Genomic DNA, 24,885 nt, shown 5'->3' on the forward strand with positions numbered 1-24,885 from the left:
TGCGACTGTCATACGGTCCGACATCATGACCATGCTTCCCGAGGTTGTAATGTCGCTTTGTTGTCATTGAGTCGTGGTGCTTTTTCTTTGAACCATTTGGAGTCTGAACACTTACTTCCTAGGATGGCCTTCTTTGGGATACGTCATATGGTACACCGTCCCCCTCCTCCCGGTAAGACAAAGCCTCAAAGTTATACATTAGTTCTTTCTTTTATTATGAAGTCTCACTCACTCCCCGAACAGAATGTATCATGCGCTTATGGATATACGTGAAGCAGGCTCACGTCTAATGACATCACCGATCGGTCAGTATCACATTTGGGATACCTTCATCCAGGATCGTGATAAAACTTTCAACTGAATGCCGAGTTTATCTTCGTACTGTCAACATTGGTGGTCACTTTGCATGCGTGTGTATAAATTTTGGACAACAAACCGTGGATCTCCTTGACTACCAACATCATGCCAATCGGGATCGATGAGATGTGCAATGTTACTCGCAAGTGGCATCGTTTGTTAGCGATTATTTGGACGTCGAACGGACGGGGGGATATGAGATTACTAGCTTTGAGCATCGGCAAATCCGTTGCGCCAAACACCCCTTCCTAACATAATGAGAATCGGGGTTTTTCGTATGATGTATATCTTCGATGTACGAGGGTCTACCTTTTGAGCATCCGGACTTGAGAGGAAGAGGAATCGACGGTACTTGGTAGTCGAGTTGGTGGCGACGCTTGTTCTAGCTGACATAAATGTCAACAGAGACATTTTTGAAGCAAAGTTGAATGGGTTTATCATTTGAAAAGAAGATTTATGGGCCAAGTTACAAAAGAAGCGCAAAATTAAAATTTGTGTTGTCGAAAAAGTGAACAATTTGTGGACATTTTTTTTTTTAAAATGTATTTTGTTTGGCACTCTTGAACTTAGTAAATAATGTTTTGCAAGTGTAAGCTTTAAAGAATGAAGTGTAATTGTAAATTACACTAATGAAGCTTTACAAGAATGAAGTGTAATTGTTGGCATTTATAGTCATAGTTTATTCAAAGTGTAAATGTGACTAAATTGCAGTGTAATGTTATCACACTTGTAATTTAGTCACATTTACACTTTAAGTGTAAATGTTAACACACTTAAAGTGTAAATGTTAACATCGGTGTCAACTTTAACATACTTGAAAGTTTGAATATAAACACACCGAATTTAAATTGAATGCGGTGTAAATGTGGTGACATGGGAAGTGTAAATGTGGTGATGACCCAAGTGTAAATGTGAACAAAAAAAGTGTAACTAACAACAAATAGGAAGTGTAAATTTGAATATAGGAGAAGTATAAATGTGAGGATATAGTATGTGTAAATGTGAAGTTACTGGAAGTGTAAATGTCTTTGACATGGGAAGTGTAAATGTTAACACCGAGTAAATTGGAAGTGTAAATGTGAGGATATAGTATGTGTAAATGTTAACACTGAGTAAATTGGAAGTGTAAATGTGAGGATATAGTATGTGTAAATGTGAAGATATTCAAAGTGTAAATGTGAGGATATAGTATGTGCAAATGTGAAGTTCTTTGGAAGTGTAAATGTCTTTGACATGGGAAGTGTAAATGTTAACACCTTTGAGTAAATTGGAAGTGTAAATGTGAAGATATTCAAAGTGTAAATGTGAGGATATAGTATGTGTAAATGTGAAGTTCTTGGAAGTGTAAATGTCTTGACATGGGAAGTGTAAATGTTAACACCAGTTATTTGAAAATAAGTGTAATCATTATTTGAAATAACATAAGTAATCCAAAATAAGTTCAAGTAACACAATGTTTGGCTATCTAATAAAACAGAGAGATTTTGGTCTTATGCCAGTGTAACTCTAATGTTGGTGTTACTAAAAGTTACACCAATCGCATTTCAAAGTTACGCCGCCATGAGACCAATTCCTTATCGCCGCTCCGATTATAGCACATCAAAGTTTTAAGTTACACACTCAAAATATATAAAGCAACACTTGTCACCGATCCGACGTCTATTCTTCTCCGACTCCAGCTCTTCCTCCTCCTCTCCTTCATCCTCTTCTGGTTCAGACGACCCTTCGCACAATGGTGTGTGTCTTTGAGAAGGGGTTAGGCGATTTCTCTTGTCGTGATTTGCCATTCTCTTGCAATTCTTACACTTACGTTTGGGTTTCCTAGCCAACACCATTGCTTTTGTTTTGTCTCGACAAAGAATCTTTTTAGGTCCCCTTGTTTTTCGAATTCTTTGGTGGCAATATCGTGACTACCTCACATGCCGTACAATTGAGTAAATTTCTCCATTTGTTGATTTTTATTCAACACTTCCTCTAATGGTGAGAGGGACTGTCTAAATGATCTAATTACAAAGTGGAAAAGTCATCAACATCGCCTATTCCTTTGTCTCGAAGGAGTCCTACTGACTTCATGAACTTGACCACATTATTGACATTGCAATTTGTTTTTCATCGATGACTTGCATGTTTTCTGTTCCTTCACCATTAGATGTGAAAATCCTTAATCGGAGATACTCTTTCATCCATCTATTCAGAACATAATCTTCTGGTATAGTCTTTATCCCACTTCTTTGAAAAAATCCATATTATATGGCGGCATAGGATTAGGTTCTTTCAAACATCGTACAACCGCAGACTTGCTCTACGTGTACCTTCGTCATCGATAAAGCTATCATGTAAGTGTGAACGTTAAAAACAAAGTGAGACTTATGTAAAGTGTAAATGTATTGAATTGTAAAGTGTAAATGTGAAGTCATTAGAAGTGTAAATGTAATGATCTAAAGTGTAAATGTCATGAATTGTAAAGTGTAAATGCTAAGTAATTAGAAGTGTAAATGTAATCTAATAGGAAGTGTAAATGTTAAGGTATTAGAAGTGTAAATGTAATGAACTAAAGTGTAAATGTCATGAATTGTAAAGTGTAAATGCTAAGTAATTGGAAGTGTAAATGTAATCTAATAGGAAGTGTAAATGTTAAGGTATCAGAAGTGTAAATGTTAAGTTATAGGGGATTTACATGTGTAAATGTCATATGATGTAAAGTGTAAATGTCATCAATTGTAAAGTGTAAATGTTAAGTTAATAGAAGTGTATATGCAAACTAATAGGAAGTGTAAATGTAAACTAATGGGAAGTGTAAATGTTAAGTTAATAGAAGTGTATATGCAAACTAATAGGAAGTGTAAATGTAAACTAATGGGAAGTGTAAATGTTAAGTTATTAGAAGTGTAAATGTTAAGTTATAGGAAGTGTAAATGTTAAGTTATAGGAATTTAAAAGAGGTAAAAACAGAAAGTGTAAATGTCATAGGAAGTGTAAACTACCCAGCACGTACACAACTTCAAAATTCTTCTTCTCGGTTGAATCTTTGACAATAGTTATCTCTATTTCGCCTCTCTCAGTGAAACCTCCTGTTCTACATGTATCAATTGAGAAGAAGGCTTCTTGTTTGAATGTGTTGAAAGTTGAATATGTGTACACCTTTGCAGCATGAATCTCTAATGCCAGATGTGTTGACGTCGTTGCGGACGAGTGCTTAACCATGTTGTCAAGTCGCTTTTGTGTATGTCTTTGTTGGTCCATAGCGCTCTCAAAACGCATCCAAAACTCAACCAATGTTCCCGACTTGTGTTCAAACCTCTTGAAAAAGCTATTTTCGCTCTCTGATCTTTGAGTTGTCCTCATAATTGACGCCATCCTCAAGTCTCTGCAATGCGCCATCACCCACTGTCCCCTTATAGCATATGTATCTGCAAACCAATCATTTACGCCAACACCATGATCTTGAACTATTTGCTCCCAGAGACCATCAAATTCTCACGCCTCAAGCTCATCGTCCCATATAATGTCATCAATTTTCTGAGATGAAGTCATTATAGTCGCTTCTCGATACGCCAAACTTATTTGGCATTTTGTTCATTATATGCCACATACAGAAGCGATGGCGCATTTGTCTTGAAAACAAGAGGGACAGATTTGATAATACGGGTCCCGATCTGTAATTATGTACTCGGGTTCCTTACCTCCCATTGCTATTAAAAACCCACTGAAAACCCAATTAAACGACTCATAATCTTCCCTTGCAATTAGAGCCCCACGTAACGTCACGGATCGTTTATGGTGGTCAACACCGTGAATGGTGTGAATACCATAGAATACTTATTGGTGGAGTAAGTTGGGTCGAATGACACCGCATCACCAAAAATTTTGTAATTATCTCGGCAAGGTACTGTCGCCCATATGGCCCTACGTAGGTCGCCATCATCGTCAAGGTCATAGTCAAAGTAGAAACCTATTCTTGTTTCGGTCATTTCCTTGAAATGGTCAACAAACAACTGACCATCCCGTTCGTGAATGAAACATTTAACATCCCTATGGAAGTTCTTAAAATCATTTAAGCTTGCTCCAATGTTTTCGTATCCATTCACTTGTTCTTTGCAGATTCTGTATGTTTTTGTTGCTCCTATCTTCACCGCCAATTAATCATTAATGATACGTCGGATAAAAATAACATGTATGGAATTATTTATTTAGTATAGAGATCGATTATGTATTACAAACCCTTGAGTTTGACACGATTATCATCTTGTGATAATCTGTTATGTTACGCGACAATTTCGGAACTGTCGTCCGAAGTGAGATAAGCTCGTGATTGTGACCCTCGTGGAACCGGTCAATTACTAAAACACCATTCTTCATATATAGTCGTATCCTCGCTTTACACCCAACTCTAGTGACCCTGAATATCCTCTTTGAATTCTCCCCATCCATCCGCCATCCCGATCTTTTCTCGGGCTTCTTGTGAGCGAAACCTTCTCGATTGCGGACAACGAGCTTTGACTTGATCTCACCGCCACGCCATTTTTTTGTTGTGTACCTACGTACATCAAACCCACAAGCAATGGCGTATATCTTATAAAAAGTCACCGCATCATCAACACCCCCAAACTCCTGGGCCGATGTACGGTGTAAACCTCTTCTCCACCTCCTTACACGGCTCTTGCACCTGTCGGGTTGAACCCCATTCTGTTTTACCAAGTCTCAGTAAATGTGCACAGAGTGTAAGTGTAAATGTAAATGTTCTCAGATATGAAGTGTAAATTTTCTGTTGTAAAAGTGTAAATGTCACCAAAAGTGTAAATGTTTAACTATAGTAAAAATAAACATCCAAAAGTGTAAGTGGGTAAATGTCGGTAGAAACAAAGTGAAAATGTCTTTTATTCGAAAGTGTAAATGTCATCAAAAGTGTAAATGTCAAAACTATAGTAAAAGTAAACATCCAAATGTGTAAGTGTAAATGTCAGTAGAAACAAAGTGTAAATGTCTTTGTAATGTCATGTGTAAATGTCGGCAAAAGTGTAAATGTCAAAACTATAGTAAAAGTAAACATCCAAAAGTGTAAGTGTAAATGTCAAGTAGAAACAAAGTGTAAATGTCTTTGAATGTCATGTGTAAATGTCAAAGCAAAAGTGTAAATGTCGTGAGAAATGCGGTGTAAATGTGATTCTTTATAAGTGTAAAGTACACCAAAAGTGTAAATGTTTTCTTAATGCCAACACAAATTAAAACTATAATATTAAATGAGAAAGTGTAAATGTAAAACTATAGCAAAAAGAGTAAATGTGATTGTCTGAAAGTGTAAATGTCAACAAAAGTGTAAAAGTGTAAACGTGAGCAAAGAATGCGGTGTAAATGTTATGCTTTAAAAGTGTAAATGTCAACAAAAGTGGAAATGTCAACATAAATATAACAATAAAAATGCAAATGTTATGAATTGTAAAGTGTAAATGCTAAGTAATTAGAAGTGTAATTGTTAAGTTATAGGGGATTCAAGTGAAAATGTATTATGATGTAAAGTGTGCCGATTATACAAAGATGCGGGAAAAGTGTAAACGTGAGCGAATGCGGTGTAAATGTGAGACTTTAAAAGTGTAAATGTCAATAAAAGTGCAAATGTTGTCAGAATGCTAACTCACATAAAAAATATACCAATTAAAATGCAAAGTTGACTATAACAATAAAAAAGTGTAAATTTAAAAGTACAAGGAAAGTGTAAACGTGAGCAATAATGCAGTGTAAATGTGAGGCTTTAAAAGTGTAAATGTCAATAAAAGTGTAAATGTTGTCAGAATGCTAACTCACATAAAAAATATAACAATTAAAATGCAAAGTTGACTATAACAATAAAAAAGTGTAAATTTAAAAGTACAGGAAAAGTGTAAACGTGAGCAATAATGCAATGTAAATGTGACATTTTAAAAGTGTAAATGTCAATAAAAGTGTAAATGTTGTCAGAATGCTAACTCACATAAAAAATATAACAATTAAAATGCAAAGTTGACTATAACAATAAAAAAGTGTAAATTTAAAAGTACAGGAAAAGTGTAAACGTGAGCAATAATGCAGTGTAAATGTGACACTTTAAAAGTGTAAATGTCAATAAAAGTGTAAATGTTGTCAGAATGCTAACTCACATAAAAAATATAACAATAAAAAGTGTAAATGTAAAACTACAACTAAAATGTTCATGTAAATGTTGTCAGGATGCGTTCATGCAAATTTAAACCCAAATTAATGTAAACCAAAGCAGAAGATTTAACTCTAACAATGTTCATTTCAAACCCAAGTAACAAATAATCAAAACAAGAATGAACAAATTCAATGACATGCAAATATGCAAAACTGTAATGTTTACCTTCATCCTTCCTATTCAACTGAAAAATATGAAAATGTGACTGAAAACAATTAATAAAATGAAGAAATACCATTGATGCCATCTATTATTTGCATGTTTACGCTGATTTGGAGGATTTAGAGAGAACTTTATCTTCGTTTGGAGATGAAAGAACCCAGTTTTAGAGAGAAGAAAGAAAGAAAAAGACTGAAATTAAGTGTGTTGAGGAAGGAAGAATGTGGGAAGTGGAAACATAGTACAAAGGATATATGTTTTTGTCATTTGAAATAATCATTAGTAAGAACAATTCGCAGAATTGTTGTCCTCTCTCATAGCCATGCTTTTCCTTTTTTTTTTTTTTTTGGCCTACATTTTGTAAATAATCTCCACCATAGATGTTGTCCATCTAAGGGTCCTTATAAGGACTTAAGGACTTAAGTGAGGTAAGGGACTCATTAGATCTTACCTCTATATATATATATATATATATATATATATATATATATATATATATATATATATATATATATATATATATATAGAGGAAGGATCAACTAAGGTCCTCTATATATTTGAGTCCATAAGTCCTATTGTGAGCCATTGGATGGAGGGAGATGGATGGCCAAGATCAACCTCCAAAAGTGTGTTTATGTACTAATATCACTCATTCTCTCCTCCTTCACTAATCCTTCTAATTAATCACTAATTCACTATAACTTCTTTTCCTCTCATCCACTTCTCTCATATTTCACACAACTCATCTTCTCTCTAAAACCCCAAAAAATAAAAACCCAAAAATCCAAATAAATAAAAAACCCAAAACCCAAATAAATAAATAAAACCCAAAAATCCAATTAAATCAAAAAACCCAAAAATCCAATTAAATCAAAAAACCCAAATAAATCATTCATTCTTCTCTTCCTCATTCACCACCACCCACCACTATCCCACCCGACACCAACTCACCGCCCACCACCGCCGCCACCGCACCGCCGCCAACTTTTTTTTTTTTTTTTTTTTTTTTCCTCGGTTTTTTTTTTTTTTTTTTTTTTTTTCGTTTGGTCTTTATTTTCATGTTTTGAGTTGTTTTTTCCATTCATTTTTTGTTGTTGTCTTTTATTTTCTTTTATTTTGTTACTTCTCCTTTTTTATTCATTTTCTCAAATCTCTTCTTGTTATACTTTTTTTTTAAGATTTCGGGTTTTAAATCTTGTTATTTGGTTTATTTTAGATTTCGGGTTTGGTTGGGTTGTTGGGTTTTTTGGTTTTATTATTGTTATTTGGTTTTTTGTTTTTGTTATTATGAGTTTTTTTGGTTTTTGTTATTATTATTTTTTTTTCATATTTTTCATATTTATTGTTTGATTTTTTAACTATTTACGACTAAAGTTATACATTTTATGACCAAAGTTATACAAAAAATTGGACTAAAGTTATACAAAAAATTGGACTAAAGTTATACAAAAATGAACCAAAGTTATACAAGAATGGACCAAAGTTATACAAATATGGACTAAAGTTATACAAATATGGACTAAAGTTATACAAAAAAAGACTGAAGTTATACAAAAATAGACCAAAGTTATACAAAAAAAGACTGAAGTTATACAAAAATGGACCAAAGTTATACAAAAATGGATTAAAGTTATACAAATATGGATTAAAGTTATACAAAAATGGACCAAAGTTATACAAAAATGAACCAGAGTTATACAAAAATGCACCAGAGTTATACAAAAAATGCACCAAAGTTATACAAAAAATGGACTAAAGTTATACAAAAATGCACCAGAGTTATACAAAAATGCACCAGAGTTATACAAAAATGGATCAAAGTTATACAAAAAATGGACTAAAGTTATACAAAAATGGACTTTGGTGCATGTTTGTATAACTCTGGTGCATTTTTGTACAACTTTGGTGCATGTTTGTATAACTCTGGTGCATTTTTGTATAACTTTAGTCCAATTTTTGTAGAACTTTAGTCCAATTTTTTGTATAACTTTAGTCCATTTTTTGTATAACTTTGGAGCATTTTTGTATAACTCTGGTCTATTTTTGTATAACTTTGGTTCATTTTTGTATAACTTTGGTTCATTTTAGTATAACTTTAGTCCAATTTTTGTATAACTTTAGTCCAATTTTTTTTATAACTTTAGTCCATTTTTTGTATAACTTTGGTGTATTTTTGTATAACTCTGGTCTATTTTTGTATAACTTCAGTCCAAAATTGTATAACTTTAGTCCAAATTTGTGTAATTTTAGTCCAAAATTGTATAACTTTATTCCATAAGAGTATAACTTCAGTCATAAAATGTATAACTTTAGTCATAAAATGTATAACTTTAGTCGTAAATAGTAAAAAAACCAAACAATAAAAAAAATAAAATCAAAACATACGTATAACTCTAGTCATATAATGTATAACTCTAGTCACAGTTTGTATAACTCTAGTCAATTTTTTGTATAACTTTAGTCCAATTTTTGTATAACTTTAGTCTTTTTTTGTATAACTTTGGTCATAAAATGTATAACTTTGGTCATAAAATGTATAACTTTAGTCATAAAATGTATAACTTTAGTCGTAAATAGTAAAAAAATCAAACAATAAATATGAAAAATCTGAAAAACAAAAAAAATAATAACAAAAACCAAAAAAACTCATAATAACAAAAACAAAAAACCAAATAACAATAATAAAACCAAAAAACCAACAACCCAACCCAACCCGAAATCTGAAATAAACCAAATAACAATAAAAAAAAAACCAAATTTAAATATCGTGTGTATAACTCTAATGTTTTAAGTGTATAACTTTAGCCATACATAGTATAACTTTAATGTTTTATGTGTATAACCAACAAAAAAATTAATAACCAACAAAAATTAAAAACCAAATAACAATTACAAAATAAAGTAAATATGACAAAAACACAAAAAAACCAATAGATCTAAAAAAAACAACACCACACAAAATTAATACCAAATCTCAAATAATAATAAAAATAACTAAACAAAAAAAAATAAAAACCCATACAAAAACAGATCACTGACAATAAACACCAAAAAAAAAAAAAAAAAAAAAAAAAAAAAACAACAACAAAATGGAAGAGATCTGAGAAACCGAAAAAAACAAACCAACAAAATATAAACAAAATCGAAAATCAAGAAAACAATGACTGAAAAAAAAAAGAGAAAGGAAGAGGAAGGCCGAAGGAGAGCGTGTGGCGGCAGGGAGGTCGGGATCTGGTGTGTTGCGGGGTCATTGTTCGGAGGGAGGTCGGGATAGGGAGGCAAGGGGAAGGCCGAAGGAGGGCGTGTGGCGGCAGGGAGGTCGGGATCTGGTCGTGGCCGGTTCGTGGCAGGAGGGAGGACGGTATGGGGTGGTTCGTGGTTGTTGGTTGTGCGGTTGTGGGGTGGTTCGTGGCAGGAGGGAGGACGGTATGGTGGTGGTGAATGGTGGTGGAAGGGTGGTTTTTTTGGTTTTTTTTTGTTTTTGTTTTTGTTTGGTTTTTTTTTAGTTTCAGTTTGGGTTTTTTTTTTGTTTAGAGAGGGTGGGAGAAAATGAGAGAGAAAGAGTGAATGTGAGAAATGAGAGAGGATGAGTGAATGAGGAAGTGAGTTGGGAGATTAGAATGGTGGAAGAGTTGTACACAATTAGGTAGAGTTATACACAATTAGGGAAGGAGATTAGGGAGGGAGATTTGTAGCCCTCCATTGAGATGTAATCTCATCCCTCCATCCCTTCCATCCAAAGGCCCTTATAAGGACTTAGGGCCTTATATGATAGGAGGACCTTATAAGAACCACTCTCTCTCTCTCTCTATATATATATATATATATATATATATATATATATATATATATATATATATATAGGAATGAGATCATGTGAGTATGAGTTATATATTTGAGGATTGAGGATTAAAACCATCCATTAGATCTAAGAGATCCAACGTCCATTATTGAGCGTAGATCGTTAAGGGCAAGACAGTCATTTACCGCGCTCCTATATAAACCCCTTTCCTCAGCCAAACTCCTCATTCTCACCTAAAATTGCTTCTCTCTCTACCTTCTCTCTTCTCTTACTCCTTATTTTCAGATTTTTAATCTCCCTGAATTGTTTTCTCTATCTACGTCCTCTCTCTTTTCGAGATTCTTAAAATCTCCGTTCTGAATCTCAACTCTAGGTTTCGCATCCGTCTATTTCTCATCAATGATCATACTCTTTGAATCATAATCGGGATGCCAGGTACGTTTACTTTCTCTTTTATCTGTAATTTCAACTTCGTTTTCATGTAATTCTATTTTTTTCCTAATTATATTTGTAATTTGTAGTAATCGTACTTCATTTCTTATGATTTTATGTCTTATTTATGAAATTTATATAGGTTTATTGTTATTTTGATGTTTAATTTTTAATTCTCCTAATTTAATTTTGCCTGGTACGATTTTTTATTTTTTTCATAACCCTAGGTTTTATTGCACATGTGCTACTTAAATAGTCATAAATCTATTACTTCCTGTTTGTTTACATTGTATTGTTGATATGTTTTCATAACTCTAGGTTTTATTACATATCTGCTACATGACATGACAAGTTTCATTTCCTCGTTTTGTAAATTGAAGGAAACAAGCACCCTGATCGGGGTTGATTACTCTTATATGGCTTTAATTTTTTATTCTGGGCGAGAAAACAAGAGCAAATTGTTTTACAATAGTACAAGTGCCCAAGTTGGTGATATATGTTGGTGTTCTTAGACAAATTTCTATTTTAACAGTTTGCGACACCAATTTCATCTGTACAACTCGATATGCAATATGCTCTGGTGAGTCTATCTATAGATTTGAGTCCGTGAATCCAGTAAAAATATCACAAGTTATACAAAACAGTATCACAAGGAATACTAAGTAATATCATGAAAATTAAGCACAAAAAAGGCTTAAAATTTTATGTGACCCATTTGCCGGTCGACGCTCACTACTTACCCTGGTATTAGTATATTAACATTGTTAAGATAATTGAAATAAGGTAGAAAATATCACACTTTTTAATAAACAATGTATCTTTATAAGTTTTACAATTTATTAGAAACAATGCCACACGTTATGAGAAACAATATCACATGATTTACTTAACAATATCACACGTTGGGATTGACAATATCACCCTTTGATAGTGAAGTATCACAACCATTACCAAAGAATATCACACTTCACCCAAAACAATATCACAGTTATAAACAATATCAAACTTCATCCAAAACAATATCTAGATTATTTGTGGGTGGTAACCCTCATTTTATTCCATTTTAAAGAAATATGATTTTTTTTTTCAGATATCTGGAATGCTTAGTTTATATGACAATGACAGTAATTTCTTTTATGCGGTAGATCCTGAATCCTGAACTTGTGTTGAGATGGAAGTACAAATTTCTCATGACACACATTGTGGAAATACAAAGAAACGCTGCTAATGGAAAGAAAGAGGTTGCAGGAGGAAGGAGGAAAAAAGTTCTGCGGTGAAGTTCACTTTGAATTCAAAAGTGCGGGAGCATGCTCAGAAGACAATGTCGAGCGTTCAGCTTTTATGTGGAAGCTTTTTATAGCCATGCACTCGGTATTGTATTCATGTCAGTAGAAGTTGGTGGTGGAATTAAGGCCAACAGTCTTGCAATTCTGACGGATGCCGCTCATTTGCTGTCAGACGTTGCTGCTTTTGCTATCTCTTTATTTTCCTTGTGGGCCGCTGGGAAGCTACTCCTCAACAATTTTATGGGTTTCTCCGTGTTGAGATATTGAGTGCCCTCGTTTGTCATCTTTTAGCTTAAAAGGGAGAGCATGTGCTATTGCACAAGACGTGGGTTCGAACCCCACAAAGATGAGATAATGTAATTATATAATTTAAATGTGTGTGGCTCAATCGACTAGTTACGGTCGTAAGGTCAAAGGGGGGTGTTTCTAATCCTATAAATGGAGTTACACTAGGTAATATTTCAAATAATATGAATTAGTCAATAGAATAACACTGGGTATTCAATTAAATACACTAGCTATTCTTTGAAATAACACTAGTTATTCTATGGAAAAACACTTAAGAAAACCACTACAATTTCTAAACGAAAATCAAATTTACGTATGGGTGTTTTTCTAAACTATCATGTAGTTTTACAATATAACTTATATGGGAGTTGAACCCACATCTTGTGCATTGCACATGCTCTTCCAATTGAGCTAATAGGTTTCACAATATAAGTAAAATAATGCACAAAATAACCTGACATCCATGAGACAAATTCACACAACTAAACATATGAATATTCGTGAGTCCACCAAAATTCACCAGGCACATCCAAATTACGAGTAATCTTTGAAGTCTCTACCTTGTACATCCATTGTATTCTTGCAAAAATGAAAACCTTCTTCCTGCCATTGATGGTATCAATTTACAATAGAGTGCTGTTTTCAGGGACTTTGTTCCCCCATGCTAGATAGACAATGCATTCTGCATACGAGGCGACATATTGTTGAACCCATTGTACTGCTAATGACGGGTTTTGAACTTTTCACAAATTAGAGCCACCTTCTTAATTTTATTAATGAAAGGCACAGTCAGAGCTGCATTGAACTCAACATCCCATTTTGTTGAAGGAATAATTTTCTGAAATGTAGATATGAAACCAGAATTTCCTCATAATGTACAAGTATTTAATGGAAATTAATAGCTCAATTTCAGTGGATTATATGCTATGCTAGCTGTGTTCATAGACAGTGTTGAGTGATGGAATATTCCAACAAATGATTTCTGCATCACAAAGGCAATACAACTTTGCATTGCCCAGATTTATCAAATGCTAACACCAACATATCTTGGCTCCACATCACAAAATTAAGAAGAGAGGGATAAACCTGAGCAGGGGCACCATGTGGAAGCATAGACAAGATCACCTCCCTAACAACCTTCTGTTGCTCTGGGCGTAACTATAGCACAATATCACACGTTATTAGAAATAATATAATAATACCTTATACAAAACAATATCACTATTTCACAAGTACTTTAAATGCCTCTCCTTTTGTGATGTTATCAAACAATATCACAACCAGTATATAAAAATATCACAAAACGTTAAAAAGAATATCACACTTTACCAAGAACATACAATAATTAGATCCTGAAAATTGTTTATATATAAAATATCACACTTAGTTGTAGACAATACTCCTTGTGTGATATTGTTATTCAATTTCATATCTACCTATAAACAATATCATTTTATACAAAACAATATCACTCTTTGTACAAAATAATATCACTGGTTATAAGTATTTTAAATAGAGTGCCTAATTTTGTGTTCCTGTGAAACAATATCACAACCAGTAAAATATAAATATCACGAGTCATTAGAAACAATATCATATAGTCTATATAACAATATCACACTGTATACAGAACAATATTGAATTAAAAACGATTTTTAAATCCCCATCTTTGGTAACAACATTTGAGAATTCATATCAATGACATTAAAGATCAGAGAATTCATTGCTGAAATCGTAAACCCTACGGTTTACAGTTGTCACATCGATTTTTATTCAATAACGCTAAAAACAAGTGGAATTGGGTGAAAATAGCATATTAATGATGTTATTAAGTTAAAACATAACACAAATCCTCTGAATTTTAGGGAAAAGATCCAATTGTAGAAATTAACATGAAATTAATTAGTTTGAAAAATTAAAAGAGGGCACATTACTGCCAATAGATTAGAGATGTCAATAAACTAGATCAATGGCATAAAAGATCACGATTCTTATTAACGAATAGGTCGAAACATGAAAATGTAAATGCGATGTTGCAATCTTAACTCTAATTATGCTTAACTTTTAAAAATTAGAAGTCGAATTAACTAGTTTTAATGAAAGATATCATACCTGAAATTTTTAATCACTGATTGGAAGTAACCTGAAAATTCGAAAGTGATGTTCGTTCTTCATTTTCATTTTCTCCAGATTTTAGAGAGGGAGATGGTTTCGGAGAGAGGGGGTGTTTGCTTAGTCTAAATTGGTCGGGCTGTTATTATTTTTGAGGTATTGATTTGGTGTAACACAGCCATTGATTATTCTAATCCAACAATTAGCATTGTTCCTCAATCCTCAAATATTTAGGAGTTTTCACCGAATTCCGGCTCTCTCTCTCTCTCTCTCTCTCTCTCTCTCTCTCTCTCTCTATATATATATATATATATATATATATATATATATATATATATATATATATATATATATATATATATAGAGAGAGAGAGAGAGAGAAGGGTTCTTCTAAGGTCCTCCTATCATATAAGGCCTTAAGTCCTTATAAGGGCCTTTGGATGGAAGGGATGGAGGGATGAGATTACATCTCAATGGAGGGCTACAAATCTCCCTCCCTAATCTCCTTCCCTAATTGTGTATAACTCTACCTAATTGTGTACAACTCTACCACCATTCTAATCTCCCAACTCACTTCCTCATTCACTCATCCTCTCTCATTTCTCACATTCTCTCTCATTTTCTCCCACCCTCTCTAAACAAAAAAAAAACCAAGTTGATACAAAAAAAACCCAAACTAAAACAAAACCAAAAAAACCACTCCACCTCCACCTCCATCACCCTCACAAGCCGTCCCCGACACCACCACCCGACCTCCCTTCTTCCCGGCCCAACACCACCCTCCCTCCCTCCCTTCTTTCCCGCCCACGATTACACCACCGCCGACATCACCCGACGCCACCAGCATTTTCCCCGCACAACCCGACAACCCCACCCGACGCCACCACTACCCCTGCACAACCCGACGACGATAACACCCCCGCACAACCACCCACAACCCGATGATAACACCCCCTGCATTTCAGATCTGGCATTTTTTTGTTTTGTCGACTTTTTTTTTGTGCTTTTTTGTTTAAATAAATGTCGACATCTTGTTTGTTTGTTGTTTTGTTCGTTTAAATAAATGTCAACTCTATGTCTTATCTTCTTGTTTTCGATTATGCAACTAAAAGTGGTTGCCTAGTGTTTTATGTTCATGTCATCAACTCCACTTGTTATTTTACTCTTATTACTCGTCTTTTTCTTTTATTTACTCTGGCATCGTATAGCATTTCATCCGTACATATATTCGTATAGCATTTCATCCGTACATATTTTTATTATTGTTATTATTGTTATTTGGTTTTTATTTTTTTTAGTTTAGTTATTTTTATTATTATTTGAGATTTGGTATTAATTTTGTGTGGTGGTGTTTTTTTTAGATCTATTGGTTTTTTTGTGTTTTTGTCATATTTACTTTATTTTGTAATTGTTATTTGGTTTTTAATTTTTGTTGGTTATTAATTTTTTTGTTGGTTATACACTTAAAACATTAAAGTTATACTATTTATGGCTAAAGTTATACACTTAAAACATTAGAGTTATACACACGATATTTAAATTTGGTTTTTTTTTTTATTGTTATTTGGTTTATTTTACATTTCGGGTTTGGTTGGGTTGTTGGTTTTTTGGTTTTATTATTGTTATTTGGTTTTTTGTTTTTGTTATTATGAGTTTTTTTGGTTTTTGTTATTAATTTTTTTTTTTTCATATTTTTCATATTTATTGTTTGATTTTTTTACTATTTACGACTAAAGTTATACATTTTATGACTAAAGTTATACATTTTATGACCAAAGTTATACAAAAAAAGACTAAAGTTATACAAAAATTGGACTAAAGTTATACAAAAATTGGACTAAAGTTATACAAAAAATTGGACTAAAGTTATACAAAAATGAACCAGAGTTATACAACAATGTACCAGAGTTATACAAAAATGAACCAAAGTTATTCAAAAAACGACCAGAGCTATACAAAAATTGGACTAAAGTTATACAAAAATGAACCAAAGTTATACAAAAATGAACCAAAGTTATTCAAAAAACAACCAGAGTTATACAAAAATGCACCAAAGTTATACAAAAATTGGACTAAAGTCATACAACAATGGACTAAAGTTATACAAAAAATTGGACTAAAGTTATACAAAAATGAACCAAAGTTATACAAAAATGGACTGAGTTATACAAAATTGCACGAGTTATACAAAAATGCACAGAGTTATACAAAAATGGACTAACTTTTGTATAACTCGTGCATTTTTGTAAAACTCGTGCATTTTTGTATAACTTTGGTTCATTTTTGTAAAACTTTGGTTAATTTTTTGTATAACTTTAGTCCAATTTTTTGTATAACTCACGCATTTTTGTATAACTCGGTCCATTTTTGTATAACTTTGGTTCATTTTTGTATAACTTTAGTCCAATTTTTGTATAACTTTAGTCCATTGTTGTATGACTTTAGTCCAATTTTTGTATAACTTTGGTGCATTTTTGTATAACTCTGGTCGATTTTTGAATAACTTTGGTTCATTTTTGTATAACTTTGGTTCATTTTTGTATAACTTTAGTCCAATTTTTGTATAACTTTAGTCCAATTTTTTGTATAACTTTAGTCCAATTTTTGTATAACTTTGGTCTTTTTTTGTATAACTTTGGTATATTTTTGTATAACTTTGGTTCATTTTTGTATAACTTTAGTCAATTTTTGTATAGCTTTAGTCCTTATTTGTATAACTTTAGTCAATATTTTAGTAGATCTTAGTTGAAAAAAAGTACATCACCAAAAAAAACGATATTTAAAATCCAAAATTTTTATTTAAAAAACGTATAATAAGAATAGATTTGAAAAGAATAAATAACAATAAAAACTAACAAAAATTAAGAAATAGAATAAACCGACCCCAAACAACTAATTTAACACAAAATCGAAAAAAAAAAAAAAAAAAAAAAAAAAAAAAAAAAAGTGACGAAAATAAACCGAGACGCAAAATCTGGAAAAAAAAAAAAAAAAAAAAAAAAAAGAGTTTATATAATTACCGACGGCGGTGGTGGAGGTGGCGGTGGATGTGGGCGGTGGGTGGTGTCGGGTGGGATAGTGGTGGGTGGTGGTGAATGAGGAAGAGAAAAATGAATTTTATTTATTTGGATTTTTTGGGTTTTTTTATTTATTTGGAATTTTTGGGTTTTTTTTATTTATTTGGATTTTTTGGGTTTTTTATTTATTTGGATTTTTTGGGTTTTTTTTTTGAGAGAAGAGAAGAGTGAAATGTGTGAGATGAGAGAGAAATAGGTGGGTAGAAAACAAATATATAGTAAATTAGTGGTTAATTAGGGTGGATTAGTAAAGTGTGTTAATTTGCTTGTATAATGACTTTTGGTGGGTTCATCTCATCCCTCCATCTCCCTCCATCCAATGGCTCACAAAAGACCTTATGGACTCAAATATATAATGGACCTTAGTTGATCCTTCCCCTATATATATATATATATATATATATATATAGAACTAGGTTCATCTATGTCCACCTTCCTTAGATGAGTTCCTAAGTCCTATTTTACACCCTTGAATCATAGAAAATCAATGGCTAAGATTAAACAAAAAAAAACTAAGATATAAAAACCCACCCAAACCCTACACTCAGTCACTCTCACAAACCCTAACACAAAACACAAATCTCTCTAATCATTCTCTCTTCCCACTTCTCTCTCAAACTATCCCAACTTCCACCATCTTCCCAGCCACCGCCGCCACCTGCTATTGAACACCCCCACCTCCCTCTGCTTCCCTCTACCTCCCCGTTACACCCTCGGCCCCATTTCCGACACCACCACTGCCCTTTGCCGCACCTCCTTCCCGTTTTTTTTTTTTTTTTTCCAGATCTGGGTGCTTTGTGGTGTTTCTTGGTGTTGGTAATGGTGTCGTTGTCAGCCACCACCGCCTCCCTGTGCCTCCCTCTCTCCCCGTGCCTCCTCCCTCTGCCACATTCCCGACACCACCACCGCCTCCTTCCCGTGGGTGTTTGGTTTTAAGGTTTTTTTTGGGTTGGTGGTGATGATCTGATGTGGTTAACCGTGGTGGTGGCCGTGGGTGTGGGTTGGGTGGTCGTGGGGTTTCGGCTGCCTTCTATTCATTGTATATTTTTTTTTTAGATTTGTCACTGGTAATGGTGTTGGTGTTGGGTGTTTTTGTGGTCGGCCAGGTAGGTCGTGGGGTCATCGTTGCCTCCATCATCCTTTTTTTTGTTCATTTTTTTTCCAGATCCATTGTGTGGTGGTGGTGGTTGGTCAGTTAGGTGATTGTGGTGGGTGGGCCGGCAGTTGGTTGTGGTGGGTGGTCATCGTTTGTTGATGATGAATGTGCTGGTTTGGTTGTTGTGGATTAAAGGTTCAAAGATATGGACTAAAAGTTTCACTGACATTGACTAAAGTTTCACCTACACGTAGAGCTGTTACACGGACTAAAATTAATTTCACTGATATGGACTCAAATTTTACATCACATGTACTAAAATTACATTTCTAAGAGAATAAAGTAAACCATTAAAAATACATTACATAAATTCAAATCAGTATAAAGTTATAATCCTAAAAAATAATAAAATTTCAAAAATTATGATTGTTACAATTTTAAAACATTAAAGTTACATTCATAAAATTAAAATATTTACATAAAATTTATAAATCAGTAAAAATAATTAAAATCAAACTTTTATATTAGAAAATGTCAAAAAAATTAAAGTTTTAATTTTTAGCATTAAAGTTTCACTTGTAAACATTAAAGTTACATTTATAAATCATTTAAATTAAATAAATTTAAATTTTTATATTAGAAAATGGCTAAAAAATTTAAAGTTTTAACTTTTTGAGATTAAAGTTATACTTGTAAAACACTAAAGTTACATTTTTAAACCAGTAGAATTAAATAATTTCAAATTTTTATGTTAGAAATTGTCAAAAAAAATTAAAGTTTCAAATTTTAGCATTAAAGTTTTACTTGTAAAACACTAAAGTTAAAATCAAAAATCAATTTTATATATTTAAAATAAATTTTATTACATAAATTTTAATTTTTATTTATAAAATAACCTTAAATATTAAAGTTCTAATTGTAAAGAATTGAAGTTACACTAATAAATTAAAGTTTCATTTATAAAACATTAAAGTTTTCATCTTAAAATTTTAAAATCTCAACCATCAATCTTAGAAGATCAATAGCTAGGATTAGGACTTAGTGGACTCACCATTTTAAGTGGACTCGTTTAAACTTGTCTCTCTCTCTCTCTCTCTCTATATATATAGAGGTAGGATCTGGTGAGAACGACCATTCGGTGAGAACGGTGAGAACGACCCAATCCCTTAGATTAGAGTTACTGTACGGCTAATAAAGTTTTAATTAATTAAAGAGAAAATTTTTGATTACAGCCTTTTAAAAATCACTTTTTGAAAATTACAGCCTTATAAATTTTTTTTTGAAAATTACATCCAAAATATTACTTTTCTTCTAAAATTGCACCAACTTGAGGTTTTTGGTGAATTTTGATGATGTTTTTATGATGTTTGGGGTGATTAATTGGTTTGTGTTAAGGAGAGGTAAGAAATCTGGGTAAGTAGGCTCTCAAATAATAAATGGTACATCATAAAAACATCATCAAAATTCACCGAAAACCTCAAGTTGGTGCAATTTTAGAAGAAAAGTAATATTTTGGATGTAATTTTCAAAAAAAATTTTATAAGGCTGTAATTTTCAAAAAGTGATTTTTAAAAGGCTGTAATCAACAATTTTCTCTTAATTAAACCCAGCAAACCATGAACTCCCTCCCCCTGTTCCTTCGTTTTAATGAAACCCAAACTCCATTTTCTAATTAAGGAAGCCAAATCAATTAAATTGACAATTTCGTTTAGTTCATTGTTAACCATAAAGCTATGTCAGCCACATACTAACACTATCACCATCTCCTTCTTGACATATCACGAAGCAGCTGTCGTTCAACGCGCCGGCGAGCACCACTGTGAAGACATCGGCAGTCAGCTCTGAAGACGTTGTGGCATCACCGACGATGACCGGTACTGTCATCGAGCCAAGAAGTTGCGCTGATGATCAGCCGTTGTTTGCGAACTACTGATGTCCGACGTCGAACCTCCGGCAGTCAGTAGTCGCATTCGCCTTCGTACTTTCAGATCTGAATTTCCGCTTTGGAGCATTGTCGCATGTGCCTGGTAGTTGGTGGTGGTGGTTCTGCAGGTACGACATTTCTGATGATGGAGGCGTGGCAATGAGTGTCAGACAAGTTGTCGGCAATAATTAGCTCACGTCGTCCGCTTTGTTGATTTCTCGTCTATTTTTAATGCATCTACACCAATTTCTTATGCATCTAACCATTGTTTTAATGTATCTAATATAGATACACAAAATTAATTTCTAGGTACATAAAAATTGGTCTTTAGATACATCAATATAGAACCCAGATACACTAATTTTGGAAAGCTTAAATTGATTTGTAGCTCCGGCAGTCCCTTCCCATCTCAGGCGTCACTCCGGCGTACTGTCAATATCTGTTTGTAATTAATCTGATTTGGAGGTGGATTTTTTGCAAATTAGTGGAGCATTCTCACCTTTGTCATTATCTTTTTTGCAAATCATTGCGCGAAGGTGTAATGGGCGGTCTTTGTTGATTGGACGGTGGTTTGGGGTGTTGTTGGTGATAGCTGAAGAAGGTGATGGTGATCGTGGATAGTGGGACGATGAGGTAGGAAGAGAGGGAAGAATAGACGGTGACTCGGTGAGTTGTGCCGCCGTGGGTGGTGATGGCACGGTGGGAGCCTTTGGGCATCGACGGTGGTGTGTTAGGTGGCTGCCGGTGAAGGAGATGGTCATGTCGTTGTCGGGTTAGCTGGGAAGCGTAAATGGAGATTAAGATTTGAGAGATGTGAGTGAAATTTGGGTTTAATTTAATAATAACCTTAATTTAAGGGGTGGGTCAGTGGTAGAGTACATATACATTCGTTCTCACCGAGTGATCGTTCTCACCGGATCCTAAATCTATATATATATATATATATATATATATATATATATATATATATATATATATATATATATATATATATATATATATATATATATATATATATATATATATATATATATATATATATATATATATATATATATATATATACTATATATTAAATCCCAAAACCAAGGGACTTCAATGTAATTAAAGAAAGTTATACAAATTAATTATACTATATAGTTTTAAATCAACAGCACCGTGTGATGGACCCGATTAAGAGATCTCAATGCAAATATTATATAGTTTGGGTTAAAATTAAATTATATAGAAGCTTGATAATTTTCCTAAACATGGTCAATTTCTTTAAAATAAAATAATTAACTAAGATGGTCAATTACCTTAAAATAAAATAATTAATTAAGATTGCCAATTTTAAGGAGACTAAAAGAAAGAAGATGCCTGATAATTTTCCTAAATATTTATAGAAGACTAGAAGATGGTCAATTTCCTTAAAATAAAATAATTAATTAGTATAAACATGCACACTTATGGTATTAATTATTATCATCATAAAATTATATATTAAATTTAAAATCTATGCAATTTTATTAAACTTTATTATAGTTTATTAGATGTATAGAGATGTTAATTATTTAACATACAAAAATATAAGAAATAGGTTATAAATAATTCAAGTTAGACCATAATATATAATATTACATAATTCTTTTGATTTGATTTAATGCATATATGTAATATATTTTTATAAATATATAATCCTTTTAAAATTGCATGCCTAAGTAGTAAAAGTAATTTCGTCAGTAAAGAAAAAAAATTGTAGTAACATTGGATATAGTTATATGAAAGTAATCACTCATTTGAATAGTAAAAGTAACAATATTATCAACGAGATTGGTGAGAGTGGTAGAAACAACAACGGGAGTAGTGAAATAATCAATATTAATGCGGCAATAGTGAAAGTAACAATAATTACGGCGGGAGTAGTGAAATAATCAATATTAATGGGACAATAGTGAAAGTAACAATAATTACGGCGGGAGTAGTGATATTATCAATATTAATGCGGCAGTAGTGACAGTAACAATAATTACAGCGGGATTAGTGAAAGTAACAATGATTACGGGCAGTTAGTGAAATGTTATTACTATTTTTTCATTAATAAGAGTAAAATATTAATAGCGGGAGTAGTAAATTTGTCTCAAAATTTATTTCATCGTAATTTTAGGATATGTTATAAAAAATATATTAATGATAAATTTATGGGTTATGCAACTTTAAGTAATTTTATTTAATAAAAAAAAATTAATGGTAAACAGAGGTAGCCCAGGCGAAGCCGGGCACCAATACTAGTATATATATAGAAATAGGATCATATGAGTTAGGTCATTCTTGGTGAGTTACCCCTCTAAATCTGGACCTTTGATCTAAGCTAAGATAGATGGCTAAGATTTAATCTTATGTCCTGCATATAACAAGCTGATTACGACACTCCCTTCCACTCTTTTATCATTTTTTCCTATTTTATTCTCTCTCTCCTCCCATTTTCCCTCTCTATCTTGCTCTCCCTCTTTTCCCAGTATACTACACATTTCTCATCTCGTTCTATTTCCTCTTTCTCCATGGTTTTTCAATCCCTTCATTATTTCATCAATTTCTTCATTAATTTTCATATTTCAACTCAACCTTATCTCAGTAGATCAAACTCTTTATAAAATCGCAAAAACGGTATGATCTCTCTATAATTGTATTCCTTATATCTACCTTTAACATATTTGATATTGCAGTTAATTACATATGTTTTGATTCATTTAATTGTTACGAATCAATTTAGGCCAGTTTCGATTTTCACTTCAATGATTGATTGGGAGTAGTTCATAGATGAATAAATTAGGAGTTCATATGTAATATGATTGATTTGCGATAGTTCATAGCCTTCGATTGATTAGGAGTACTTCATACTTATTAATTTGCTTCCTTTTTATTGATTTTAGTGTACATACTAGTTCGTCGTTGTGAATTAATAGTATTTTTTTTCTTAGATGAATCTTTTTCATACACTATTAGAATGAAATGTCTTTGCCCATTGATGTAAAAAAACGCAACGCTAATATTATAGTAAAGACAAATAGGATTGTGCTACTTTGTCGTCTATTAGCTCAAAAGGTAGAGCATTGTGCTAATTGCATAAGGTGTGGGTTCGAATCCCACATAGACGAATTAACATAAGTTATTAATGTGTTACCACCAGTTATTTTATAGAGCAATAGTAGTTATTTTATAGCGCAATCATAGTTATTGTATATTGTAGCGCTAGTGATTCTATATAGAACTAACATGACTGATTATTTAATGTTTTATCATTGGTAGTTATTTTATAGAGTAATCGAAGTTATTCTATAGAGTAATAGTAGTTATTGTATATTGTAGCACTAGTTATTCTAAGAAGAACTAACATGACCAATTAATTTTATAATGTGTTACCAACAGTTATTTTATAGAGCAATAGTAGTTATTTTATAGAGCAATTATAGTTATTTTATATTGTAGCGCTAGTTATTCAGTATAGAACTAACATGACTGATTATTTAATGTTGTATAATTGGTGGTTATTTTATAGAGTAATCGAAATTATTCTACAGAGTAATAGTAGTTATTGTATATTGTAGCACTAGTTATTCTAAGAAGAACCCTCATCAATAGGCAAAACATGGTTCTCGCCGGGAAGAAATATTGGTGGAAGAAGGGTGAAAACAACGACAAGACACAGTTCTCGATGGAAAATTACTTTTAGACGTAGTATAGGAGATAAATATATGTAATATTTGTGATGTTACTATTGTTAGATAAATTATTTGAAATTCTTAGATGTAATGATGATGGATGGATATAATTTGTTAGAGATGTTTAAGTGTAATGTGCTGGAAACAAAATAGTTATATAATGAAAGTAAATGATTTTTTTAATCTTGTTTAAATGATTATTTCATTTTTCAAATTTTGCTATTGCATTAACCAATCTCAATGATTAATTGAATGAAAATGACTAGTTATTCAATTAAACAAGATGGAATCAACAAAAGATAGAACACTGAATATATTTGAGTTTCATCTCAATACAATAACACGTTTTATTCATTACAATAACTGATTTTCTACATTACAATAATTACAAATATCAGAGTTTTTACATTACAATAACTGAGTTTCTACATTACAATAACTACAAATATCCGAGTTTTTAC

At 32.4% G+C, this 24,885-nt stretch overlaps 1 long non-coding RNA gene across 1 annotated transcript; it reads left to right on the top strand.

Annotated features, from left to right (window-relative positions):
* The first annotated feature begins 10,546 nt into the window (after positions 1–10,546).
* Positions 10,547–12,774, top strand: LOC141621824 (uncharacterized). The gene is made up of 3 exons (XR_012532707.1): positions 10,547–10,943; positions 11,473–11,520; positions 12,086–12,774. It is a non-coding gene; the product is annotated as an uncharacterized LOC141621824 (long non-coding RNA).
* Positions 12,775–24,885: the final 12,111 nt, after the last annotated feature.

This window comes from Silene latifolia, chromosome X, assembly GCF_048544455.1.
Source record: "Silene latifolia isolate original U9 population chromosome X, ASM4854445v1, whole genome shotgun sequence".
NCBI classification, from domain to species: domain Eukaryota; kingdom Viridiplantae; phylum Streptophyta; class Magnoliopsida; order Caryophyllales; family Caryophyllaceae; genus Silene; species Silene latifolia.